The sequence below is a fragment of the Phyllobates terribilis genome, unplaced genomic scaffold (assembly GCF_046119375.1).
Source record: "Phyllobates terribilis strain yellow unplaced genomic scaffold, ASM4611937v1 Scaffold_74__1_contigs__length_7073193, whole genome shotgun sequence".
Classification (NCBI taxonomy): domain Eukaryota; kingdom Metazoa; phylum Chordata; class Amphibia; order Anura; family Dendrobatidae; genus Phyllobates; species Phyllobates terribilis.
Genome location: NW_027362834.1, coordinates 2,562,022 through 2,589,010, shown reverse-complemented (window position 1 = coordinate 2,589,010; position 26,989 = coordinate 2,562,022). Strand labels below are relative to the sequence as shown.

Genomic DNA, 26,989 nt, shown 5'->3' with positions numbered 1-26,989 from the left:
GAGCAGAAAGGAATCCGCTTCGTCTGCAATACCATCCTCCTTGGGATCCTGGTGTTCGACAGAGATGACATCTTTTGCTTCCAGGACAATGAACTCAAAGGTATTTATACCATCACTTTTAAGAACCAAGGATGCTGCCAACAGTTGGTCCAGAAGGTGAACGAGCATGGTTGGAGAGATGAGATGGATGGCCTGGTGTTTTCCCTGCTTTTCGTCCATGAGGCGGTACAAATAACAACGTATTTTCCCAACCCTTTTGTGGAGAGGCAGGACATCCAAACCTGTTTGAGCCGTCACTGTGATGAGGTGAGATACATTGGGCCTGTGAAGAACTCTGTTGGCTTCTGGGGTGGGAAGCGGAGGTTTCTTGTGCGGTTGCGGAAGGATCCCCAGGGCTATGGAGGAACACATCACCCCCCCTCTACTATCACTATCGGGAAAAGTCGGGGGTATTTATTTTATGCTGGCATGCCTATGTACTGTCGAAATTGTGGGAAAATGGGGCATGTCCAGAGCAATTGTGCAGAGTCCAAGGCATTCCGTTGTAATAACTGTGGTCTACTAGGACATTTATTTAAGGACTGCCCCCATAAGGATTCTTGCAACCTGTGTGGCGTGGACGGCCATATATTTCGGGAGTGCCCACTGAAGACCAAGACCCGAACATATGCGGAAGCTGCTGGAGGACCTATGCCACGGGAAGGACCAGTTCGTGTTCCGGAGACCAGTAAAGGACCTGAGCCTCGTCCTTCTGTTTCCACAACAGAGGAGGTGGCGGAGAAGGTCAAGGGCGCGAGGAAGGAGACGGAGAGGACGGAGCAGGAGTCGGGTCTCCCCCGTGGAGAGCCTCCTGTGGCGAAGTCCCAGAAAAAGGGCGGAGGGCGGACCACCCAAAGACCGGAGCAGAGGGACTCTCCCGTCAGGGAGAAGACCACTGCGTCGATGGTCCCTGGTGTGTTGGAGCAGGGCGCCCCCAATGAGTTGGCGGTGGGGGGCTCTGTGTCGAAGACCCCAGACATACCTAGGGACTCGTGCCAGCAGACCACGGTTCTTTGTCCAGCAGGTGGCAATGATGGCGAGGTTCTCATGTCTGACCTGGAGAGTCTTCAGGAAGTGAGAGGCCATACAGCAATAGCGGAGGATGACTGCACGAGTGACGTGATTGAGCCGTGTGGAAAAAAGTTGAGAGCGGACAATCCTCCGGCATTTAATCCAGACTCGCCTGATGTGTGCCTTGCCAGGGATGATATATGGCAACCCGGTTCCTCCGGGTATCCGATATCCGGTTCGGACCCCCAGAATATTCTCTGCTTCTCCTCAACACTCGAGAGCTTGACGGGGTCTGCAGGGGATATAATGGATGACTCCCCTCCCCCATGACACAAATGCCATCTATTAAGTGTCTCTCACTCAATGTGAGATCTTTAAAGAGCCCTGTCCGCAGGGCTGCTCTCTTTGATTTTTTCAAAACATTAGACTTTGATATTTGTTTCCTACAGGAATGCGGTCTGCAACACGGACTACGGTATAATGAGCTAAAGAAAGACTGGAAACTAGGGCCCTCCATTTGGTCCGGCTCTAATGAGAATAAATCAGCTGGTGTGGGTCTGCTCTGCCGAGGTAATGCTTTTATAATCTCCTCTGTCACTGAGATTGTGCCCGGCAGAGCTATATTAGTACATTTATGTTTTAATAATTTTAACTTTCGTGTTATAAATGTGTATGCCCCGCCAGATAAACAAGAGCGGATACAATTGTTTGAGATTTTACCGTTGTTCTGTGTAGGGTCATCTCCTCTTTTGGTAGCTGGGGACTTTAATTGCCTCAGTGTAAATGAGCGCTGAGGAGGAGGTGACCCGATCCGTAAATTAGATAAATCATGTTTTTTATTAAGTAATTTGCAGACAGATTTTAAGTTGCGCGATGCCTGGAGGTCGCTATCGCCGACGGACCCGGGATTTACGTGGTCCGGTCGGGGAGTGACCTCCAGGATCGATTTTATCTTTTTATCTGAAACTTTTAGCCCTGTATATTTTGTTTTAATTCCTAATTTATTTTCTGACCATAACATATTAAAATTAGAGATAGAATACCAGGGGGAACTAAAGGTGAATAGAGGGTTGTGGCGCCTGGGGGTACACCTATTGGAAGACCCCCTGGTAAGGTCAGATTTTATCAAAAAGTACCAACAATGGAGGCAGCTCAAACCCCCATATTTTAAAATGCTGTCCTGGTGGGAAGGGATTAAAGACAAGATCCAACTTTTTTTTATCAGGGCTGGGAAGAGGAAGGCGAGGCAGAAGAAGCAGGGCTATGCAAATTTGAATACTAGACTGCAGACTCTCCTTAAATTCAAAGAGATAGGCTTAGAGGTGCATGATGATATTGTAAGCCTTAAAAATGAGATACAGTCATACCTTGAACAAAAAGGGAAGGAAATAATATTTAATTCTAAGGTGCAATTTTTAGAAGAAGGAGAAAAGTGTACACGTTTCTTTTTCAAAAAAGTGGTGGAGAGGAAAGAAACGATTACCTGCCTAGATGGAGATAGCACAATACAAGGTATGAAGAGGGTAGCTTTTAATTTTTATAGAAACCTTTTTAGCAAAAAAAGTGTTAATAATATGTTTTTACAAGATGCTCTTAATGTCCTGGATTTTAGGCTAAATTCTGCAGATCAGGGGTTTTTAACAAAAGATATTACTTTAGAAGAACTTTTTAGTGTTTTTAAAAGTTTTTCAAGAGGGAAAGCCCCAGGAGCTGATGGTCTTCCTGTGGAATTTTATTTATCCTTTTGGGATATTTTAAAAGAGGATCTTTTAGCACTTTTTAAAGAGGTTTTTTTGTGTGATAAGTTACCCAAGTCATGGAGGAGGGGGATAGTGTCCTTAATATACAAGAAGAAGGGCGCTCGGGACGACCTCAAAAATTGGAGACCTATCACCCTCCTTAACATGGATTACAAGGTTTTAGCTAAGATTATTGCATGTCGTTTTAAAACTGTTATTAATGTGTTAATACAACCCGAACAAGTATGTGGTGTACCAGGGAGGAGTATTACAGAGACCCTAAATACGATCAGAGACGTAATATGGTACAGTAAAGACAGGGATCAAGGGCTGGCCCTGTTGGCGCTAGACTTCGAGAAAGCGTTTGACAGGGTTTCTCATGAGTATCTTTTTAAAGTTTTAAAACAAATGGCAATCCCAGACTGGTTTTTATCTCGCATTAAGAGTTTATATAACAATATGTTTTCACAAATCTCTGTCAATGGTTTTTTAACTGATTTTATCCCACTGGAATCCGGAGTGAAGCAGGGATGTCCATTATCCCCAATTCTGTTTATTTGTGCTATGGAACCCCTTTTATGCATGATCCGGAAAGACAAGGTAGTCCGGGGGGTTCCTGTCCCAGGAGGGGGAGGGGCTCAGGTTAAAGTGCTTGGATATATGGATGACGTGACGGCTATTTGCACTGATCCTGCTTCACTCCGGAGAGTAGTATTGTGCACCAATCTTTTTAGTCAAGCTTCTGGTTTTAAAATGAATTTTAATAAAACTGAGTGTTTGATTATGGGTGCCTGGGATAGAAATGACTTACCGACTGTTAATGTGAAATATGACAATGTGAAAATTTTAGGGGTTGTATTTGATGCAAATAATGATGGGCTTGTGAGTTGGGGAGAGGTTCAAGATAAAATGGCAAAGAAACTTTCCTTTTGGACCCTGAGGAATCTTTCGATCGAAGGGAAAGTCCTTGTTATTAAATCTGTTTTATTACCTATGATTTTATATATTGCCATGGTGTATCCTCCCTCTGACTTAATGCTAAAAAAACTAACTCGTTGTATTTTTATGTTTATATGGGGCTCTAAAATGGAAAAGCTTAAACGATCAGAAATGTATAAGAGAAAGCAGAATGGAGGAAAAGATGTTCCCGATCTTCGCCTGTTTTTATATGTAAATTTTTTCTGTTTTTGTTTTAAAGCTTTTAAGTCTGATAGTACTTTTGGCCTGTTTTTAAAATACACGTGTGGTTTTATCTTTAAGAGATGGTTTAGGCCATCCTTATCAGCGCCTGTTTTATTGTGTCCACCAAAGCACCTTATTATTTTAGAAAAAGTTGCAAAGACTCATAATTTAAAAGACCTTGGAGCTGACATCCTTCTGGACCGGAAGAAGCTATTTGTCCATTTGAGGAGAGAAGAAGAGACATCCCCAGTTTGCAACTACTCATGGAACAGATCCAAACGTGTGTGGAGGAATGTCTTCGGGAAGTTCCTCGCCAATGTCCATAAAGACCTTGCCTGGATGTCCGTCCACCAGTGCCTCCCAACCAGAGAATTCCAACACCGGAGAGGCCTGGTGGCACGGGCAAAATGCCCAAGAGACTCTTGCCATTGTGATGAGACCGTTATGCACCTTTTTTGGAACTGCACCTTTGCACAAGAACTCTGGGGGAAATTTGGGATTCTTTTAAAGTGGGTTTGCGGTTTAAAGGACTTTTATTATGAATATGTTTTATACGGACTTTTTAATTGCCCTACTGCATACCAATCTGAAATCTGCTGGTGTATAATAAACTGTGCCAAGAATGCAATTTGGAAAGCAAGGAATATTTTATTGTTTAATCGTGATTTTATTTCTGTGCTTGATTGTATTAAACTGGCTTTTAGTGAAATGTATGTTTATTATTTAAAAAATGTAAAAGATATGGGCAAGAAGGAAGCGAACCGTAGATGGTGCTTTTATATTTGGAATTCTATTTTATATTGATTATTCTCTGTAATGTATAATTGTCAAATGTTTTTATGGGTTTTTTTGTACTTGAAAGGTTTCGCATTGATTGTCTTGTAATCTGACTTATGTACAATAAAATTATGTTGAAACCTTATCTGTTCTTATCAGTTTAATATCTGATACGTCCCCTATCTGGGGACCATATATTAAATGGATTTTTAGAACAGGGAGATGGAAAAAGAGCTTGCTCTGTCCACTCCACGCATTGACCTGGTATTGCAGTATCTCCAGGACCGGTGCACCCCTTCTTTAATGCAGTTTCTAAAATCAGAAAGAATTGAATTCAATGCTTTTTGTTCATTTTGCTTGTTTGTCGGATTTTGGGATGGACTCTTTGGCTTTGCTTTTCTTCTCCTCATTGGATTTTTCATGTTAAAAGTTGCAGAAGCCAGATGACAAGCTCATTTTGGTTCAACTTCAGCAACTGTGCATTGCATTGCCATGTAATGTAATGTAATGCAATGCTATCTATCTAGCTCTCCCTCTATACTTCCTTTTGGATAAACAGACATATTAGGCAAGCATTTTGGAGCTTTCACCTAAATAACTACAGGTGGTGAGATAAGCTGCACAATATAATTGACCTTTCAGTATATTGTTGCACACACACCATCTATTTAGCAAATGCCCTTGTTATCAACAGCAGCCTTTTAAACTCACCTGAGCTAACAGGTATGTGAGCTGGTTACTCTGCTGCGCTTAAAATTTCTTTTTTGGTTTGCTACAATGCCTTTTCTGAAACGTTGTCTCCCTCTGCTGGAACACTGACTTCTTTCATTTAATGCCTGCAGACTATAAAAGAGAAACCAACCCAAAAAGTTTGGTTGATTAGTCTGTGGCATTCTTTTAAACTGTTGCTAATGGCGGTCTCTGTGAGCTTCTCAGTGACATTCAGCCATCCAGGTATCCCGCCTGCAGTAGACGGAATGTGGCAATGGAACGCTGGCTGCGCGTGTCATAATAGGCTCTGAGCCTTTATATACCTGCGCACAGCAGCAGCCACCTTCAGTCTGCTGCTGGACAGCCAGCAGCAGCAGCAGCAGGAGAGGTAATTAATCAGCAACCCTCCTGCTAAGGGTAGACAGCTGCTCGTTCCACCCCCCCCCCCCGCCTTAATTGGTTCTCCTCCCTTCCAACGGTGTTGAGGCGGGTGGGAACAGCCGGGGGTTGAGGGTACTGTGCTAAAAGAGGTGGAGTTATGCAGATCTAAAACGCGTGGATTGCAGCAGCAGCAAGCCGAAAAGTGCAGGCATGTGAGGGATCTAGAGGTTGACAGCATGTCTTCTTAACGGGAGTCCAGGTGGCCATCTCCACAAATGGACTTTTCAGAATCCTTGGGTGGCACCGTAGTCGGAAACCAATTCTGGTTATCGCTTCTCGGCCTTTTGGCTAAGATCAAGTGTAGTATCTGTTCTTATCAGTTCAATATCTGATACGTCCCCTATCTGGGGACCATATATTAAATGGATTTTTAGAACAGGGAGATGGAAAAAGAGCTTGCTCTGTCCACTCCACGCATTGACCTGGTATTGCAGTATCTCCAGGACCGGTGCACCCCTTCTTTAATGCAGTTTCTAAAATCAGAAAGAATTGAATTCAATGCTTTTTGTTCATTTTGCTTGTTTGTCGGATTTTGGGATGGACTCTTTGGCTTTGCTTTTCTTCTCCTCATTGGATTTTTCATGTTAAAAGTTGCAGAAGCCAGATGACAAGCTCATTTTGGTTCAACTTCAGCAACTGTGCATTGCATTGCCATGTAATGTAATGTAATGCAATCCTATCTATCTAGCTCTCCCTCTATACTTCCTTTTGGATAAACAGACATATTAGGCAAGCATTTTGGAGCTTTCACCTAAATAACTACAGGTGGTGAGATAAGCTGCACAATATAATTGACCTTTCAGTATATTGTTGCACACACACCATCTATTTAGCAAATGCCATTGTTATCAACAGCAGCCTTTTAAACTCACCTGAGCTAACAGGTATGTGAGCTGGTTACTCTGCTGCGCTTAAAATTTCTTTTTTGGTTTGCTACAATGCCTTTTCTGAAACGTTGTCTCCCTCTGCTGGAACACTGACTTCTTTCATTTAATGCCTGCAGACTATAAAAGAGAAACCAACCCAAAAAGTTTGGTTGATTAGTCTGTGGCATTCTTTTAAACTGTTGCTTATGGCGGTCTCTGTGAGCTTCTCAGTGACATTCAGCCATCCAGGTATCCCGCCTGCAGTAGACGGAATGTGGCAATGGAACGCTGGCTGCGCGTGTCATAATAGGCTCTGAGCCTTTATATACCTGCGCACAGCAGCAGCCACCTTCAGTCTGCTGCTGGACAGCCAGCAGCAGCAGCAGCAGGAGAGGTAATTAATCAGCAACCCTCCTGCTAAGGGTAGACAGCTGCTCGTTCCACCCCCCCCCCCGCCTTAATTGGTTCTCCTCCCTTCCAACGGTGTTGAGGCGGGTGGGAACAGCCGGGGGTTGAGGGTACTGTGCTAAAAGAGGTGGAGTTATGCAGATCTAAAACGCGTGGATTGCAGCAGCAGCAAGCCGAAAAGTGCAGGCATGTGAGGGATCTAGAGGTTGACAGCATGTCTTCTTAACGGGAGTCCAGGTGGCCATCTCCACAAATGGACTTTTCAGAATCCTTGGGTGGCACCGTAGTCGGAAACCAATTCTGGTTATCGCTTCTCGGCCTTTTGGCTAAGATCAAGTGTAGTATCTGTTCTTATCAGTTTAATATCTGATACGTCCCCTATCTGGGGACCATATATTAAATGGATTTTTAGAACAGGGAGATGGAAAAAGAGCTTGCTCTGTCCACTCCACGCATTGACCTGGTATTGCAGTATCTCCAGGACCGGTGCACCCCTTCTTTAATGCAGTTTCTAAAATCAGAAAGAATTGAATTCAATGCTTTTTGTTCATTTTGCTTGTTTGTCGGATTTGGGGATGGACTCTTTGGCTTTGCTTTTCTTCTCCTCATTGGATTTTTCATGTTAAAAGTTGCAGAAGCCAGATGACAAGCTCATTTTGGTTCAACTTCAGCAACTGTGCATTGCATTGCCATGTAATGTAATGTAATGCAATGCTATCTATCTAGCTCTCCCTCTATACTTCCTTTTGGATAAACAGACATATTAGGCAAGCATTTTGGAGCTTTCACCTAAATAACTACAGGTGGTGAGATAAGCTGCACAATATAATTGACCTTTCAGTATATTGTTGCACACACACCATCTATTTAGCAAATGCCCTTGTTATCAACAGCAGCCTTTTAAACTCACCTGAGCTAACAGGTATGTGAGCTGGTTACTCTGCTGCGCTTAAAATTTCTTTTTTGGTTTGCTACAATGCCTTTTCTGAAACGTTGTCTCCCTCTGCTGGAACACTGACTTCTTTCATTTAATGCCTGCAGACTATAAAAGAGAAACCAACCCAAAAAGTTTGGTTGATTAGTCTGTGGCATTCTTTTAAACTTTTGCTTATGGCGGTCTCTGTGAGCTTCTCAGTGACATTCAGCCATCCAGGTATCCCGCCTGCAGTAGGCGGAATGTGGCAATGGAACGCTGGCTGCGCGTGTCATAATAGGCTCTGAGCCTTTATATACCTGCGCACAGCAGCAGCCACCTTCAGTCTGCTGCTGGACAGCCAGCAGCAGCAGCAGCAGGAGAGGTAATTAATCAGCAACCCTCCTGCTAAGGGTAGACAGCTGCTCGTTCCACCCCCCCCCCCCCGCCTTAACTGGTTCTCCTCCCTTCCAACGGTGTTGAGGCGGGTGGGAACAGCCGGGGGTTGAGGGTACTGTGCTAAAAGAGGTGGAGTTATGCAGATCTAAAACGCGTGGATTGCAGCAGCAGCAAGCCGAAAAGTGCAGGCATGTGAGGGATCTAGAGGTTGACAGCATGTCTTCTTAACGGGAGTCCAGGTGGCCATCTCCACAAATGGACTTTTCAGAATCCTTGGGTGGCACCGTAGTCGGAAACCAATTCTGGTTATCGCTTCTCGGCCTTTTGGCTAAGATCAAGTGTAGTATCTGTTCTTATCAGTTTAATATCTGATACGTCCCCTATCTGGGGACCATATATTAAATGGATTTTTAGAACAGGGAGATGGAAAAAGAGCTTGCTCTGTCCACTCCACGCATTGACCTGGTATTGCAGTATCTCCAGGACCGGTGCACCCCTTCTTTAATGCAGTTTCTAAAATCAGAAAGAATTGAATTCAATGCTTTTTGTTCATTTTGCTTGTTTGTCGGATTTTGGGATGGACTCTTTGGCTTTGCTTTTCTTCTCCTCATTGGATTTTTCATGTTAAAAGTTGCAGAAGCCAGATGACAAGCTCATTTTGGTTCAACTTCAGCAACTGTGCATTGCATTGCCATGTAATGTAATGTAATGCAATCCTATCTATCTAGCTCTCCCTCTATACTTCCTTTTGGATAAACAGACATATTAGGCAAGCATTTTGGAGCTTTCACCTAAATAACTACAGGTGGTGAGATAAGCTGCACAATATAATTGACCTTTCAGTATATTGTTGCACACACACCATCTATTTAGCAAATGCCATTGTTATCAACAGCAGCCTTTTAAACTCACCTGAGCTAACAGGTATGTGAGCTGGTTACTCTGCTGCGCTTAAAATTTCTTTTTTGGTTTGCTACAATGCCTTTTCTGAAACGTTGTCTCCCTCTGCTGGAACACTGACTTCTTTCATTTAATGCCTGCAGACTATAAAAGAGAAACCAACCCAAAAAGTTTGGTTGATTAGTCTGTGGCATTCTTTTAAACTGTTGCTTATGGCGGTCTCTGTGAGCTTCTCAGTGACATTCAGCCATCCAGGTATCCCGCCTGCAGTAGACGGAATGTGGCAATGGAACGCTGGCTGCGCGTGTCATAATAGGCTCTGAGCCTTTATATACCTGCGCACAGCAGCAGCCACCTTCAGTCTGCTGCTGGACAGCCAGCAGCAGCAGCAGCAGGAGAGGTAATTAATCAGCAACCCTCCTGCTAAGGGTAGACAGCTGCTCGTTCCACCCCCCCCCCCGCCTTAATTGGTTCTCCTCCCTTCCAACGGTGTTGAGGCGGGTGGGAACAGCCGGGGGTTGAGGGTACTGTGCTAAAAGAGGTGGAGTTATGCAGATCTAAAACGCGTGGATTGCAGCAGCAGCAAGCCGAAAAGTGCAGGCATGTGAGGGATCTAGAGGTTGACAGCATGTCTTCTTAACGGGAGTCCAGGTGGCCATCTCCACAAATGGACTTTTCAGAATCCTTGGGTGGCACCGTAGTCGGAAACCAATTCTGGTTATCGCTTCTCGGCCTTTTGGCTAAGATCAAGTGTAGTATCTGTTCTTATCAGTTTAATATCTGATACGTCCCCTATCTGGGGACCATATATTAAATGGATTTTTAGAACAGGGAGATGGAAAAAGAGCTTGCTCTGTCCACTCCACGCATTGACCTGGTATTGCAGTATCTCCAGGACCGGTGCACCCCTTCTTTAATGCAGTTTCTAAAATCAGAAAGAATTGAATTCAATGCTTTTTGTTCATTTTGCTTGTTTGTCGGATTTGGGGATGGACTCTTTGGCTTTGCTTTTCTTCTCCTCATTGGATTTTTCATGTTAAAAGTTGCAGAAGCCAGATGACAAGCTCATTTTGGTTCAACTTCAGCAACTGTGCATTGCATTGCCATGTAATGTAATGTAATGCAATGCTATCTATCTAGCTCTCCCTCTATACTTCCTTTTGGATAAACAGACATATTAGGCAAGCATTTTGGAGCTTTCACCTAAATAACTACAGGTGGTGAGATAAGCTGCACAATATAATTGACCTTTCAGTATATTGTTGCACACACACCATCTATTTAGCAAATGCCCTTGTTATCAACAGCAGCCTTTTAAACTCACCTGAGCTAACAGGTATGTGAGCTGGTTACTCTGCTGCGCTTAAAATTTCTTTTTTGGTTTGCTACAATGCCTTTTCTGAAACGTTGTCTCCCTCTGCTGGAACACTGACTTCTTTCATTTAATGCCTGCAGACTATAAAAGAGAAACCAACCCAAAAAGTTTGGTTGATTAGTCTGTGGCATTCTTTTAAACTTTTGCTTATGGCGGTCTCTGTGAGCTTCTCAGTGACATTCAGCCATCCAGGTATCCCGCCTGCAGTAGGCGGAATGTGGCAATGGAACGCTGGCTGCGCGTGTCATAATAGGCTCTGAGCCTTTATATACCTGCGCACAGCAGCAGCCACCTTCAGTCTGCTGCTGGACAGCCAGCAGCAGCAGCAGCAGGAGAGGTAATTAATCAGCAACCCTCCTGCTAAGGGTAGACAGCTGCTCGTTCCACCCCCCCCCCCCCCCCACCTTAATTGGTTCTCCTCCCTTCCAACGGTGTTGAGGCGGGTGGGAACAGCCGGGGGTTGAGGGTACTGTGCTAAAAGAGGTGGAGTTATGCAGATCTAAAACGCGTGGATTGCAGCAGCAGCAAGCCGAAAAGTGCAGGCATGTGAGGGATCTAGAGGTTGACAGCATGTCTTCTTAACGGGAGTCCAGGTGGCCATCTCCACAAATGGACTTTTCAGAATCCTTGGGTGGCACCGTAGTCGGAAACCAATTCTGGTTATCGCTTCTCGGCCTTTTGGCTAAGATCAAGTGTAGTATCTGTTCTTATCAGTTTAATATCTGATACGTCCCCTATCTGGGGACCATATATTAAATGGATTTTTAGAACAGGGAGATGGAAAAAGAGCTTGCTCTGTCCACTCCACGCATTGACCTGGTATTGCAGTATCTCCAGGACCGGTGCACCCCTTCTTTAATGCAGTTTCTAAAATCAGAAAGAATTGAATTCAATGCTTTTTGTTCATTTTGCTTGTTTGTCGGATTTTGGGATGGACTCTTTGGCTTTGCTTTTCTTCTCCTCATTGGATTTTTCATGTTAAAAGTTGCAGAAGCCAGATGACAAGCTCATTTTGGTTCAACTTCAGCAACTGTGCATTGCATTGCCATGTAATGTAATGTAATGCAATGCTATCTATCTAGCTCTCCCTCTATACTTCCTTTTGGATAAACAGACATATTAGGCAAGCATTTTGGAGCTTTCACCTAAATAACTACAGGTGGTGAGATAAGCTGCACAATATAATTGACCTTTCAGTATATTGTTGCACACACACCATCTATTTAGCAAATGCCCTTGTTATCAACAGCAGCCTTTTAAACTCACCTGAGCTAACAGGTATGTGAGCTGGTTACTCTGCTGCGCTTAAAATTTCTTTTTTGGTTTGCTACAATGCCTTTTCTGAAACGTTGTCTCCCTCTGCTGGAACACTGACTTCTTTCATTTAATGCCTGCAGACTATAAAAGAGAAACCAACCCAAAAAGTTTGGTTGATTAGTCTGTGGCATTCTTTTAAACTGTTGCTTATGGCGGTCTCTGTGAGCTTCTCAGTGACATTCAGCCATCCAGGTATCCCGCCTGCAGTAGACGGAATGTGGCAATGGAACGCTGGCTGCGCGTGTCATAATAGGCTCTGAGCCTTTATATACCTGCGCACAGCAGCAGCCACCTTCAGTCTGCTGCTGGACAGCCAGCAGCAGCAGCAGCAGGAGAGGTAATTAATCAGCAACCCTCCTGCTAAGGGTAGACATCTGCTCGTTCCACCCCCCCCCCCCGCCTTAATTGGTTCTCCTCCCTTCCAACGGTGTTGAGGCGGGTGGGAACAGCCGGGGGTTGAGGGTACTGTGCTAAAAGAGGTGGAGTTATGCAGATCTAAAACGCGTGGATTGCAGCAGCAGCAAGCCGAAAAGTGCAGGCATGTGAGGGATCTAGAGGTTGACAGCATGTCTTCTTAACGGGAGTCCAGGTGGCCATCTCCACAAATGGACTTTTCAGAATCCTTGGGTGGCACCGTAGTCGGAAACCAATTCTGGTTATCGCTTCTCGGCCTTTTGGCTAAGATCAAGTGTAGTATCTGTTCTTATCAGTTTAATATCTGATACGTCCCCTATCTGGGGACCATATATTAAATGGATTTTTAGAACAGGGAGATGGAAAAAGAGCTTGCTCTGTCCACTCCACGCATTGACCTGGTATTGCAGTATCTCCAGGACCGGTGCACCCCTTCTTTAATGCAGTTTCTAAAATCAGAAAGAATTGAATTCAATGCTTTTTGTTCATTTTGCTTGTTTGTCGGATTTTGGGATGGACTCTTTGGCTTTGCTTTTCTTCTCCTCATTGGATTTTTCATGTTAAAAGTTGCAGAAGCCAGATGACAAGCTCATTTTGGTTCAACTTCAGCAACTGTGCATTGCATTGCCATGTAATGTAATGTAATGCAATGCTATCTATCTAGCTCTCCCTCTATACTTCCTTTTGGATAAACAGACATATTAGGCAAGCATTTTGGAGCTTTCACCTAAATAACTACAGGTGGTGAGATAAGCTGCACAATATAATTGACCTTTCAGTATATTGTTGCACACACACCATCTATTTAGCAAATGCCCTTGTTATCAACAGCAGCCTTTTAAACTCACCTGAGCTAACAGGTATGTGAGCTGGATACTCTGCTGCGCTTAAAATTTCTTTTTTGGTTTGCTACAATGCCTTTTCTGAAACGTTGTCTCCCTCTGCTGGAACACTGACTTCTTTCATTTAATGCCTGCAGACTATAAAAGAGAAACCAACCCAAAAAGTTTGGTTGATTAGTCTGTGGCATTCTTTTAAACTGTTGCTTATGGCGGTCTCTGTGAGCTTCTCAGTGACATTCAGCCATCCAGGTATCCCGCCTGCAGTAGACGGAATGTGGCAATGGAACGCTGGCTGCGCGTGTCATAATAGGCTCTGAGCCTTTATATACCTGCGCACAGCAGCAGCCACCTTCAGTCTGCTGCTGGACAGCCAGCAGCAGCAGCAGCAGGAGAGGTAATTAATCAGCAACCCTCCTGCTAAGGGTAGACAGCTGCTCGTTCCACCCCCCCCCCCCCCGCCTTAATTGGTTCTCCTCCCTTCCAACGGTGTTGAGGCGGGTGGGAACAGCCGGGGGTTGAGGGTACTGTGCTAAAAGAGGTGGAGTTATGCAGATCTAAAACGCGTGGATTGCAGCAGCAGCAAGCCGAAAAGTGCAGGCATGTGAGGGATCTAGAGGTTGACAGCATGTCTTCTTAACGGGAGTCCAGGTGGCCATCTCCACAAATGGACTTTTCAGAATCCTTGGGTGGCACCGTAGTCGGAAACCAATTCTGGTTATCGCTTCTCGGCCTTTTGGCACGATCTATCAGGTTTACCTGTGTGGTCTTGCCTGTGAGGTGCTCTTGGTACCCTTTCTCTCGGCCTGGGGGGATCGTTCCTCTTCGGAGGGACTTAACCCCCCTGCTGCTATTGGGAGGAAGGATTAGTCCGGGAGCAACGGGAAGGGATCCCATGAAGGCTTGCGCTTTTCAGAGAGAAGAGTCGGTACGTTCCTGAGTGAAGGATGCCGGCAACGCTCACATATTCATCGGGTGATGCCCGGATGCGGAACACCGTGAGGATTGAAGTTGGAGCAGCATCGAGGATGGAGAAGAATTTGGACTACATCTGCCATAGGATTCTTCTTGGAGTTCTGGAGTTTCGGCGGGAAGACATATTCTGCTTCCAGGACAACGAGTACAAGGGGACATACACCATCACCTTCAAGAGCCAGGGATGCTGTCAGCAACTCGTACAAAAGGTAAACGAGAAAAACTACTTAGATGAATTGGATGGACAAACCTTTTGTCTCTTGTATGCTTATGACGAGATCCCCATCGTGGTGCATTTCCCGAACCCCTTTGTGGAAGCTGCAGACATCTCGACCTACCTTACCCGCTATTGTGATGATCTGAGATACCTGGGTACTGTGAAGAACGCGGTAGGCTTCTGGTGCGGCAAGAGAAGGTATATGGCCCGTCTAAAGAGGGACCTTAGTGGAGTGGGAGGAATGCTACACCCTCCCTCAACCTTCGTAATCGGTAAGAGCAGAGGCTACTTATTTTATCCTGGAATGCCAGTATGTTGCAGGAACTGTGGACAAATGGGTCATACCCAAACGTCCTGCACGGGCAGGAAAGTAGACCGCTGCAATAATTGCAGCTGTTACGGACATTTAATGAAGGACTGTCCCGCTGGGAGGAAATGTAATCTCTGCGGTGAGGCGGGGCACATGTTCCGAGGATGCCCCAACAGGACCAGGACCAGGACCTACGCAGAAGCTGCATCTTCTGAAGCTGAGCCGATGCGCCCACCGGTCTTCACTGGCAGGCCGGCATCGGAGGGCGGTTCGAAGGGCGAGAAGGCTGGGATGGAGCAGGGAGCCGGAGGCCCCTCTGGGGCGGCACCTGCATCGAAGTCCCTTAACGATGGGCGGACCTCGCATGGACCGGAGCGGGGGGGTCCTCCTTCTGGGAGGGTATCCTCCGTATCGATGGTTCCCGATACCGATCCTGTTGGGCTGGAGGGTGGTGCCCCTGTGCGGTTGGCTACAGGGGACCACGCAGCGATGGCCTCAGGATCTTCCAGGGCGATTAGCCAGCCAGATGAGGGGGCTTTGCTTCTAGGTGGCGAACATCAGGAAATCTGTGTTGCTGATCTTGTCCTGATGGACCAGTCTCCCCCCCTGGAGGAGGTGGAGGAAGAGGAGGACTGCACCAGTGACCTAGTGGAGTCTGCCCCGAAAAAGAGACGGAATGTCGAAGCCCCAGCGTCTCCTGGAATGTGGCTGGGAACCGTGACCTACGAGGGGGCAACCGCCGGCTCACAGAATATCGAGTCGTTTGGGTCCTCTAGCCCGGATGTCCTGGAGCAATTTGATATACAGGGCTTTGAGTCAGGTGTCCTCATGGAAGATCCACCACCCTGACCTATGAATGCCCACATTAAGACTTGTCTCACTGAATGTGAGGTCATTAAAGAGCCCAGTTCGTAGGGCTGCTCTATTCAAGTATTTAGAAACCACTGACTTTGACATATGTTTATTACAGGAATGCGGGATACAACATGCACTAAATTATAATGATATCAAGACAGATTGGAGACTGGGGCCCTCCATCTGGTCTGGCTCCAATGACAACAAGTCAGCGGGGGTGGGCTTCCTCTGTCGTGGGAGAAATATTACTATAAATGCTGTCACAGAAATAGTACCAGGCAGAGTGGTTTTAGTGCATTTTAAATTTAATGGTTTTACCCTACGTGTAATGAATATTTATGCTCCCCCTGATAAGCAAGAGAGAATTAATTTATTTGGGATATTGCCATTGTACTGTACTGGGTCATCTCCCCTGATCGTAGGGGGTGATTTTAATTGTCTTTGTGCTAGTGAACAACGAGCAGGGGGTGACCCTTTACGCAAATTGGATAAGTCATGTCATCTATTGAAAGATTTTATAACTGATTTTAAATTATGCGATGCGTGGAGGTCACTCCTGCCGACGGACCCTGGTTATACGTGGTCCGGAAGAGGGGTGTCCTCCAGGATCGATTTTATTTTCCTATCAGATGATTTTAACCCTGTAAAATGTGTTTTAACATCAAATATATTTTCTGACCATAAGGGCTTGGAGGTGCATCTAGAATATCGGGATGAACAGAGGGTCAACAGGGGCCTCTGGCGTCTAAGTACATACCTGCTGGAGGACCCTCTGATTCGACAAGACTTTGGTAAAGCCTATCAAGCCTGGCGGCGACAAAAACCTTCTGATGCCCCTATGGCAACCTGGTGGGAAAATTTGAAAAAAAAAGTCAGAATGTTTTTTATAAAAGCAGGGAGACGTAAAGCTAGAGAGAAAAAAAGATGTTTTAGTGATCTTAACACCAAACTACAAACACTTTTTAAATTCAAAGAGCTAGGGGTGGAGGTGGGAGATGATATTGCTAGCCTAAAAACTGAAATTCAGAACTGCATAGACACAAAGGGGAAAGAGATTATTTTTAACTCTAGAGTGCAGCACTTGGAGGAGGGGGAGAAGTGCTCTCGCTTCTTCTTCAAAAAAGTCATGGATAAAAGAGAAGTGATCACAAATCTAGAGGGTGAAACATCTATGCAGGGAATGTTGAATGCTACTTTTAACTTTTATAAGCATCTTTTTAGTAAAAAGTGTATAGATGAGTCCTTTTTATCTGATGCTCTTAATGATCTCGATTTTAAGTTAAATTTTACAGACCAGGAGTTTTAGAACGCGATATTGTTTTAGAGGAATTATTTTATGTTTTTAAAAGTTTCTCTAAGGGTAAAGCACCTGGGTGTGATGGACTACCTGTAGAGTTTTACCTTACTTTTTGGGACATTTTAAAAGAGGACCTTTTTATGCTTTTTAAAGAAGTTTTTATTTGTGAACAGTTGCCATTTTCGTGGAGGAGAGGAGTGGTGTCTTTGATATATAAAAAAGGTGACCGCAGTACTCTAGCGAATTGGAGACCCATAACTCTCCTAAATGTTGATTACAAGGTACTTGCTAAGGTGGTTGCAGACCGGCTCAGGAGTGTCATTGCCAAACTAATCCAGCCTGAGCAGGTATGTAGTGTACCAGGCAGAAGTATTTCAGAGGTTTTAAACGTATTAAGGGATGTAATTTGGTATTCCAGAGACCGGGGTCAAAATGTAGCTCTTTTAGCCCTAGATTTTGAAAAAGCTTTCGATAGAGTCTCTCATAGATTTCTTTTTAGAGTTTTAAAAAGAATGGGTATCCCTAATATGCTTTTAAATTGTATTAAGATTTTATATAAAAATTGTTTTAGTCAAATTTCTCTTAATGGCTTTTTAACAGATGGAGTTCCCCTTGAGTCCGGAGTGAAGCAGGGATGCCCCTTGTCGCCCATCCTGTTCATCTGCGCCATGGAGCCCCTGCTGAGCGCAATAAGGAAAGACAAAGTGATTAGAGGGGTTCCTGTTCCAGGCGGAGGTGGCAGTGATGTGAGAGTCTTTGGCTACATGGATGACGTGACGGTTGTGTGCGTGGACCCTGCTTCCCTCCGGAGGGCGGTGTTGCGCATTGATTTTTTTTCCCAGGCATCCGGTTTTAAACTTAATTTAAATAAATCTGAATGTCTGACTTTGGGATCCTGGGACACCGCCCAACTCCCGCAGCTCACTATAAAACGAGACAATGTAAAAATTCTTGGAGTTGTTTTTAACGAGGAGAATGTGGGAACTCAAAGCTGGGAGAATGTCATAGAAAAAATGTCAAAGAAAATATCATTTTGGGGTTTGAGGTCCCTAACAATGGAGGGGAAAATTTTAATTATAAAATCAGTGTTGTTACCCCTCATACTGTATATAGCTATGGTGTACCCCCCCTCTGATGTTTTAATTAAAAAAATGACTAGGATGATCTTTATGTTTTTATGGAACTCCAAAATGGAAAAATTAAGGAGAGAAATAATGAGGAAGAATAAAATGAAAGGCGGAAGGGATGTCCCCGATTTACATATTTATTTGCATTTAAATTATTTCTGCTTTTGTTTCAAACATTTTAATGGTAATAGTGCGCTAAGTTATTTTTTAAAATATACTTGTGGGATGATTTTTAAAAGATGGTTTAAGTTGTCGTTGAATTCCCCTGTTTTACTATGCCCCCCCAAACACCAAGCAATCTTAGAAAAGACTGTTCGATTTTATAGCCTTGGTGATTTTAATATGGACATTTTTAAAGACCGCAAGAAGCTTTTATCTTTTCTGAGGAGGAATGAAGATGTGACCCCCATAGTAAATTTCTCAGAAGAGAGATCGAAGCAAGTTTGGAAGAATGTCTTCGGGAAATTCTTAGCAAATGGACATAAGGACATCGCATGGATGGTGGTCCACCAGTGCCTCCCCACCAGAGAGTTTCAACACAGGAGAGGCCTGGTGGCCAGAGCCAAATGCCCCAGAGACTCATGTGTTAATGACGAAACCACCTTGCACCTTATGTGGAATTGCCCATTTGCACAGGAACTTTGGCACAAAGTTGGGATTCTTTTAAAATGGACTTGCGGTTTAAGAGATTTTAACCATGAATATGTTTTATATGGCCTTTTTAAATGTCCGACCCCTCAACAGTATTGTATATGTTGGTGTATGATTAACTGTTTTAAAGACGCACTTTGGAAGGCACGCAATATTTTACTTTTTAAACGTGATGCTATTTCTGTGAAGGATTGTCTTAAAATAGTTTTTAGCCAGATGTATATTTATTACTTGAGGGATGTCAAATGTATTGGGAGGAGGGATGCTAATCGTATATGGGGTTTTTATGGGTGGAATTCTGTGTTTTAATAATGTACTGTTTGTGTTGTTGTTTTTGATTGTAAACCATCTTTTACGCACTTAATAAATTATGTTGAAACCTGATCTGTTCTTATCAGTTTAATATCTGATACGTCCCCTATCTGGGGACCATATATTAAATGGATTTTTAGAACAGGGAGATGGAAAAAGAGCTTGCTCTGTCCACTCCACGCATTGACCTGGTATTGCAGTATCTCCAGGACCGGTGCACCCCTTCTTTAATGCAGTTTCTAAAATCAGAAAGAATTGAATTCAATGCTTTTTGTTCATTTTGCTTGTTTGTCGGATTTTGGGATGGACTCTTTGGCTTTGCTTTTCTTCTCCTCATTGGATTTTTCATGTTAAAAGTTGCAGAAGCCAGATGACAAGCTCATTTTGGTTCAACTTCAGCAACTGTGCATTGCATTGCCATGTAATGTAATGTAATGCAATGCTATCTATCTAGCTCTCCCTCTATACTTCCTTTTGGATAAACAGACATATTAGGCAAGCATTTTGGAGCTTTCACCTAAATAACTACAGGTGGTGAGATAAGCTGCACAATATAATTGACCTTTCAGTATATTGTTGCACACACACCATCTATTTAGCAAATGCCCTTGTTATCAACAGCAGCCTTTTAAACTCACCTGAGCTAACAGGTATGTGAGCTGGTTACTCTGCTGCGCTTAAAATTTCTTTTTTGGTTTGCTACAATGCCTTTTCTGAAACGTTGTCTCCCTCTGCTGGAACACTGACTTCTTTCATTTAATGCCTGCAGACTATAAAAGAGAAACCAACCCAAAAAGTTTGGTTGATTAGTCTGTGGCATTCTTTTAAACTGTTGCTTATGGCGGTCTCTGTGAGCTTCTCAGTGACATTCAGCCATCCAGGTATCCCGCCTGCAGTAGACGGAATGTGGCAATGGAACGCTGGCTGCGCGTGTCATAATAGGCTCTGAGCCTTTATATACCTGCGCACAGCAGCAGCCACCTTCAGTCTGCTGCTGGACAGCCAGCAGCAGCAGCAGCAGGAGAGGTAATTAATCAGCAACCCTCCTGCTAAGGGTAGACAGCTGCTCGTTCCACCCCCCCCCCGCCTTAATTGGTTCTCCTCCCTTCCAACGGTGTTGAGGCGGGTGGGAACAGCCGGGGGTTGAGGGTACTGTGCTAAAAGAGGTGGAGTTATGCAGATCTAAAACGCGTGGATTGCAGCAGCAGCAAGCCGAAAAGTGCAGGCATGTGAGGGATCTAGAGGTTGACAGCATGTCTTCTTAACGGGAGTCCAGGTGGCCATCTCCACAAATGGACTTTTCAGAATCCTTGGGCGGCACCGTAGTCGGAAACCAATTCTGGTTATCGCTTCTCGGCCTTTTGGCTAAGATCAAGTGTAGTATCATTTGAAAAGGCAGTTTTGTCCTTGGGCTGCCCTAGTAAATTGATGCATATTACACACTGGTTTGGTGCACTTGTTAGTACGCCAGGTGGCTCATAGAGTTATCTGATGGAAAACATGGCCCTCCAGGATCGAAGTCACTAGTTTGGGTAAGTGTGAGGGCTTTGGAGCAATGTGCCCCAGGAGTAGGTGCCCTGGTGGGAGTCCAAGCTTACTGGGACTGGGAACCCCAGAAAGACTTGGTTTCGTAGCACGCCGCACCTTTGCCAATCATACTTTCTGAGCAACCCCCCCTATTCCTGGCCTCCGGGCTAGGAAGGGGAATTTTTATAAACCCGGTCGGAGGTCCGGTCAGCTTTGGGCTGAGAAACCAACACAGGCTCCAGCTCCACTAGGGTGGCAGCCTAGATGGAAGCTGGGAGCACGAAAACGGCTCTTCTCCGGCTTCGGCTAGGGAGAGCATCGGAGATCCCTGACCCTCGCTGAGGCCTTCTGGCTCGGAGGGATGGGGATGGTTTATTGGGGACCCTCTCCTCCGGGAAGGGTCCACATGAATCCTCGCCTCGTGCGCTGTTTTGGTGTGACTTCGGTCACATTTTTCAGTGCCTTGGATGCAGCTTCAATCAAAAAATCTGTTCTTATCAGTTTAATATCTGATACGTCCCCTATCTGGGGACCATATATTAAATGGATTTTTAGAACAGGGAGATGGAAAAAGAGCTTGCTCTGTCCACTCCACGCATTGACCTGGTATTGCAGTATCTCCAGGACCGGTGCACCCCTTCTTTAATGCAGTTTCTAAAATCAGAAAGAATTGAATTCAATGCTTTTTGTTCATTTTGCTTGTTTGTTGGATTTTGGGATGGACTCTTTGGCTTTGCTTTTCTTCTCCTCATTGGATTTTTCATGTTAAAAGTTGCAGAAGCCAGATGACAAGCTCATTTTGGTTCAACTTCAGCAACTGTGCATTGCATTGCCATGTAATGTAATGTAATGCAATGCTATCTATCTAGCTCTCCCTCTATACTTCCTTTTGGATAAACAGACATATTAGGCAAGCATTTTGGAGCTTTCACCTAAATAACTACAGGTGGTGAGATAAGCTGCACAATATAATTGACCTTTCAGTATATTGTTGCACACACACCATCTATTTAGCAAATGCCCTTGTTATCAACAGCAGCCTTTTAAACTCACCTGAGCTAACAGGTATGTGAGCTGGTTACTCTGCTGCGCTTAAAATTTCTTTTTTGGTTTGCTACAATGCCTTTTCTGAAACGTTGTCTCCCTCTGCTGGAACACTGACTTCTTTCATTTAATGCCTGCAGACTATAAAAGAGAAACCAACCCAAAAAGTTCGGTTGATTAGTCTGTGGCATTCTTTTAAACTGTTGCTTATGGCGGTCTCTGTGAGCTTCTCAGTGACATTCAGCCATCCAGGTATCCCGCCTGCAGTAGACGGAATGTGGCAATGGAACGCTGGCTGCGCGTGTCATAATAGGCTCTGAGCCTTTATATACCTGCGCACAGCAGCAGCCACCTTCAGTCTGCTGCTGGACAGCCAGCAGCAGCAGCAGCAGGAGAGGTAATTAATCAGCAACCCTCCTGCTAAGGGTAGACAGCTGCTCGTTCCACCCCCCCCCCCCGCCTTAATTGGTTCTCCTCCCTTCCAACGGTGTTGAGGCGGGTGGGAACAGCCGGGGGTTGAGGGCACTGTGCTAAAAGAGGTGGAGTTATGCAGATCTAAAACGCGTGGATTGCAGCAGCAGCAAGCCGAAAAGTGCAGGCATGTGAGGGATCTAGAGGTTGACAGCATGTCTTCTTAACGGGAGTCCAGGTGGCCATCTCCACAAATGGACTTTTCAGAATCCTTGGGTGGCACCGTAGTCGGAAACCAATTCTGGTTATCGCTTCTCGGCCTTTTGGCTAAGATCAAGTGTAGTATCTGTTCTTATCAGTTTAATATCTGATACGTCCCCTATCTGGGGACCATATATTAAATGGATTTTTAGAACAGGGAGATGGAAAAAGAGCTTGCTCTGTCCACTCCACGCATTGACCTGGTATTGCAGTATCTCCAGGACCGGTGCACCCCTTCTTTAATGCAGTTTCTAAAATCAGAAAGAATTGAATTCAATGCTTTTTGTTCATTTTGCTTGTTTGTCGGATTTTGGGATGGACTCTTTGGCTTTGCTTTTCTTCTCCTCATTGGATTTTTCATGTTAAAAGTTGCAGAAGCCAGATGACAAGCTCATTTTGGTTCAACTTCAGCAACTGTGCATTGCATTGCCATGTAATGTAATGTAATGCAATGCTATCTATCTAGCTCTCCCTCTATACTTCCTTTTGGATAAACAGACATATTAGGCAAGCATTTTGGAGCTTTCACCTAAATAACTACAGGTGGTGAGATAAGCTGCACAATATAATTGACCTTTCAGTATATTGTTGCACACACACCATCTATTTAGCAAATGCCCTTGTTATCAACAGCAGCCTTTTAAACTCACCTGAGCTAACAGGTATGTGAGCTGGTTACTCTGCTGCGCTTAAAATTTCTTTTTTGGTTTGCTACAATGCCTTTTCTGAAACGTTGTCTCCCTCTGCTGGAACACTGACTTCTTTCATTTAATGCCTGCAGACTATAAAAGAGAAACCAACCCAAAAAGTTTGGTTGATTAGTCTGTGGCATTCTTTTAAACTGTTGCTTATGGCGGTCTCTGTGAGCTTCTCAGTGACATTCAGCCATCCAGGTATCCCGCCTGCAGTAGACGGAATGTGGCAATGGAACGCTGGCTGCGCGTGTCATAATAGGCTCTGAGCCTTTATATACCTGCGCACAGCAGCAGCCACCTTCAGTCTGCTGCTGGACAGCCAGCAGCAGCAGCAGCAGGAGAGGTAATTAATCAGCAACCCTCCTGCTAAGGGTAGACAGCTGCTCGTTCCACCCCCCCCCCCCGCCTTAATTGGTTCTCCTCCCTTCCAACGGTGTTGAGGCGGGTGGGAACAGCCGGGGGTTGAGGGTACTGTGCTAAAAGAGGTGGAGTTATGCAGATCTAAAACGCGTGGATTGCAGCAGCAGCAAGCTGAAAAGTGCAGGCATGTGAGGGATCTAGAGGTTGACAGCATGTCTTCTTAACGGGAGTCCAGGTGGCCATCTCCACAAATGGACTTTTCAGAATCCTTGGGTGGCACCGTAGTCGGAAACCAATTCTGGTTATCGCTTCTCGGCCTTTTGGCTAAGATCAAGTGTAGTATCTGTTCTTATCAGTTTAATATCTGATACGTCCCCTATCTGGGGACCATATATTAAATGGATTTTTAGAACAGGGAGATGGAAAAAGAGCTTGCTCTGTCCACTCCACGCATTGACCTGGTATTGCAGTATCTCCAGGACCGGTGCACCCCTTCTTTAATGCAGTTTCTAAAATCAGAAAGAATTGAATTCAATGCTTTTTGTTCATTTTGCTTGTTTGTCGGATTTTGGGATGGACTCTTTGGCTTTGCTTTTCTTCTCCTCATTGGATTTTTCATGTTAAAAGTTGCAGAAGCCAGATGACAAGCTCATTTTGGTTCAACTTCAGCAACTGTGCATTGCATTGCCATGTAATGTAATGTAATGCAATGCTATCTATCTAGCTCTCCCTCTATACTTCCTTTTGGATAAACAGACATATTAGGCAAGCATTTTGGAGCTTTCACCTAAATAACTACAGGTGGTGAGATAAGCTGCACAATATAATTGACCTTTCAGTATATTGTTGCACACACACCATCTATTTAGCAAATGCCCTTGTTATCAACAGCAGCCTTTTAAACTCACCTGAGCTAACAGGTATGTGAGCTGGTTACTCTGCTGCGCTTAAAATTTCTTTTTTGGTTTGCTACAATGCCTTTTCTGAAACGTTGTCTCCCTCTGCTGGAACACTGACTTCTTTCATTTAATGCCTGCAGACTATAAAAGAGAAACCAACCCAAAAAGTTTGGTTGATTAGTCTGTGGCATTCTTTTAAACTGTTGCTTATGGCGGTCTCTGTGAGCTTCTCAGTGACATTCAGCCATCCAGGTATCCCGCCTGCAGTAGACGGAATGTGGCAATGGAACGCTGGCTGCGCGTGTCATAATAGGCTCTGAGCCTTTATATACCTGCGCACAGCAGCAGCCACCTTCAGTCTGCTGCTGGACAGCCAGCAGCAGCAGCTGCAGGAGAGGTAATTAATCAGCAACCCTCCTGCTAAGGGTAGACAGCTGCTCGTTCCACCCCCCCCCCGCCTTAATTGGTTCTCCTCCCTTCCAACGGTGTTGAGGCGGGTGGGAACAGCCGGGGGTTGAGGGTACTGTGCTAAAAGAGGTGGAGTTATGCAGATCTAAAACGCGTGGATTGCAGCAGCAGCAAGCCGAAAAGTGCAGGCATGTGAGGGATCTAGAGGTTGACAGCATGTCTTCTTAACGGGAGTCCAGGTGGCCATCTCCACAAATGGACTTTTCAGAATCCTTGGGTGGCACCGTAGTCGGAAACCAATTCTGGTTATCGCTTCTCGGCCTTTTGGCTAAGATCAAGTGTAGTATCTGTTCTTATCAGTTTAATATCTGATACGTCCCCTATCTGGGGACCATATATTAAATGGATTTTTAGAACAGGGAGATGGAAAAACAGCTTGCTCTGTCCACTCCACGCATTGACCTGGTATTGCAGTATCTCCAGGACCGGTGCACCCCTTCTTTAATGCAGTTTCTAAAATCAGAAAGAATTGAATTCAATGCTTTTTGTTCATTTTGCTTGTTTGTCGGATTTTGGGATGGACTCTTTGGCTTTGCTTTTCTTCTCCTCATTGGATTTTTCATGTTAAAAGTTGCAGAAGCCAGATGACAAGCTCATTTTGGTTCAACTTCAGCAACTGTGCATTGCATTGCCATGTAATGTAATGTAATGCAATGCTATCTATCTAGCTCTCCCTCTATACTTCCTTTTGGATAAACAGACATATTAGGCAAGCATTTTGGAGCTTTCACCTAAATAACTACAGGTGGTGAGATAAGCTGCACAATATAATTGACCTTTCAGTATATTGTTGCACACACACCATCTATTTAGCAAATGCCCTTGTTATCAACAGCAGCCTTTTAAACTCACCTGAGCTAACAGGTATGTGAGCTGGTTACTCTGCTGCGCTTAAAATTTCTTTTTTGGTTTGCTACAATGCCTTTTCTGAAACGTTGTCTCCCTCTGCTGGAACACTGACTTCTTTCATTTAATGCCTGCAGACTATAAAAGAGAAACCAACCCAAAAAGTTTGGTTGATTAGTCTGTGGCATTCTTTTAAACTGTTGCTTATGGCGGTCTCTGTGAGCTTCTCAGTGACATTCAGCCATCCAGGTATCCCGCCTGCAGTAGACGGAATGTGGCAATGGAACGCTGGCTGCGCGTGTCATAATAGGCTCTGAGCCTTTATATACCTGCGCACAGCAGCAGCCACCTTCAGTCTGCTGCTGGACAGCCAGCAGCAGCAGCAGCAGGAGAGGTAATTAATCAGCAACCCTCCTGCTAAGGGTAGACAGCTGCTCGTTCCACCCCCCCCCCCCGCCTTAATTGGTTCTCCTCCCTTCCAACGGTGTTGAGGCGGGTGGGAACAGCCGGGGGTTGAGGGTACTGTGCTAAAAGAGGTGGAGTTATGCAGATCTAAAACGCGTGGATTGCAGCAGCAGCAAGCTGAAAAGTGCAGGCATGTGAGGGATCTAGAGGTTGACAGCATGTCTTCTTAACGGGAGTCCAGGTGGCCATCTCCACAAATGGACTTTTCAGAATCCTTGGGTGGCACCGTAGTCGGAAACCAATTCTGGTTATCGCTTCTCGGCCTTTTGGCTAAGATCAAGTGTAGTATCTGTTCTTATCAGTTTAATATCTGATACGTCCCCTATCTGGGGACCATATATTAAATGGATTTTTAGAACAGGGAGATGGAAAAAGAGCTTGCTCTGTCCACTCCACGCATTGACCTGGTATTGCAGTATCTCCAGGACCGGTGCACCCCTTCTTTAATGCAGTTTCTAAAATCAGAAAGAATTGAATTCAATGCTTTTTGTTCATTTTGCTTGTTTGTCGGATTTTGGGATGGACTCTTTGGCTTTGCTTTTCTTCTCCTCATTGGATTTTTCATGTTAAAAGTTGCAGAAGCCAGATGACAAGCTCATTTTGGTTCAACTTCAGCAACTGTGCATTGCATTGCCATGTAATGTAATGTAATGCAATGCTATCTATCTAGCTCTCCCTCTATACTTCCTTTTGGATAAACAGACATATTAGGCAAGCATTTTGGAGCTTTCACCTAAATAACTACAGGTGGTGAGATAAGCTGCACAATATAATTGACCTTTCAGTATATTGTTGCACACACACCATCTATTTAGCAAATGCCCTTGTTATCAACAGCAGCCTTTTAAACTCACCTGAGCTAACAGGTATGTGAGCTGGTTACTCTGCTGCGCTTAAAATTTCTTTTTTGGTTTGCTACAATGCCTTTTCTGAAACGT

General features: G+C 44.7%; 13 non-coding genes and 1 pseudogene across 13 annotated transcripts; all 14 read left to right on the top strand.

Moving 5' to 3' along the window:
- The first annotated feature begins 4,862 nt into the window (after positions 1-4,862).
- LOC141196326 (U2 spliceosomal RNA) lies at positions 4,863-5,046 on the top strand. The gene has a single exon (XR_012268879.1). It is a non-coding gene; the product is annotated as a U2 spliceosomal RNA (small nuclear RNA).
- Positions 5,047-6,168: 1,122 nt separating this feature from the next.
- Positions 6,169-6,359, top strand: LOC141196042 (U2 spliceosomal RNA). The gene has a single exon (XR_012268610.1). It is a non-coding gene; the product is annotated as a U2 spliceosomal RNA (small nuclear RNA).
- Positions 6,360-7,480: 1,121 nt separating this feature from the next.
- Positions 7,481-7,671, top strand: LOC141194953 (U2 spliceosomal RNA). Its single transcript, XR_012267566.1, has one exon. It is a non-coding gene; the product is annotated as a U2 spliceosomal RNA (small nuclear RNA).
- A 1,123-nt stretch (positions 7,672-8,794) lies between these two features.
- LOC141194952 (U2 spliceosomal RNA) lies at positions 8,795-8,985 on the top strand. Its single transcript, XR_012267565.1, has one exon. It is a non-coding gene; the product is annotated as a U2 spliceosomal RNA (small nuclear RNA).
- A 1,121-nt stretch (positions 8,986-10,106) lies between these two features.
- Positions 10,107-10,297, top strand: LOC141194951 (U2 spliceosomal RNA). The gene has a single exon (XR_012267564.1). It is a non-coding gene; the product is annotated as a U2 spliceosomal RNA (small nuclear RNA).
- A 1,126-nt stretch (positions 10,298-11,423) lies between these two features.
- On the top strand, positions 11,424-11,614 carry LOC141194950 (U2 spliceosomal RNA). The gene has a single exon (XR_012267563.1). It is a non-coding gene; the product is annotated as a U2 spliceosomal RNA (small nuclear RNA).
- Positions 11,615-12,736: 1,122 nt separating this feature from the next.
- LOC141194948 (U2 spliceosomal RNA) lies at positions 12,737-12,927 on the top strand. The gene has a single exon (XR_012267561.1). It is a non-coding gene; the product is annotated as a U2 spliceosomal RNA (small nuclear RNA).
- A 6,183-nt stretch (positions 12,928-19,110) lies between these two features.
- LOC141196313 (U2 spliceosomal RNA) lies at positions 19,111-19,300 on the top strand. The gene has a single exon (XR_012268867.1). It is a non-coding gene; the product is annotated as a U2 spliceosomal RNA (small nuclear RNA).
- A 1,120-nt stretch (positions 19,301-20,420) lies between these two features.
- Positions 20,421-20,536, top strand: LOC141196487 (U2 spliceosomal RNA; annotated as a pseudogene).
- Positions 20,537-21,060: 524 nt separating this feature from the next.
- LOC141196214 (U2 spliceosomal RNA) lies at positions 21,061-21,242 on the top strand. The gene has a single exon (XR_012268778.1). It is a non-coding gene; the product is annotated as a U2 spliceosomal RNA (small nuclear RNA).
- Positions 21,243-22,364: 1,122 nt separating this feature from the next.
- LOC141194947 (U2 spliceosomal RNA) lies at positions 22,365-22,555 on the top strand. Its single transcript, XR_012267560.1, has one exon. It is a non-coding gene; the product is annotated as a U2 spliceosomal RNA (small nuclear RNA).
- A 1,122-nt stretch (positions 22,556-23,677) lies between these two features.
- On the top strand, positions 23,678-23,868 carry LOC141194945 (U2 spliceosomal RNA). The gene has a single exon (XR_012267559.1). It is a non-coding gene; the product is annotated as a U2 spliceosomal RNA (small nuclear RNA).
- A 1,120-nt stretch (positions 23,869-24,988) lies between these two features.
- On the top strand, positions 24,989-25,179 carry LOC141196010 (U2 spliceosomal RNA). Its single transcript, XR_012268579.1, has one exon. It is a non-coding gene; the product is annotated as a U2 spliceosomal RNA (small nuclear RNA).
- Positions 25,180-26,301: 1,122 nt separating this feature from the next.
- LOC141194944 (U2 spliceosomal RNA) lies at positions 26,302-26,492 on the top strand. Its single transcript, XR_012267558.1, has one exon. It is a non-coding gene; the product is annotated as a U2 spliceosomal RNA (small nuclear RNA).
- Positions 26,493-26,989: the final 497 nt, after the last annotated feature.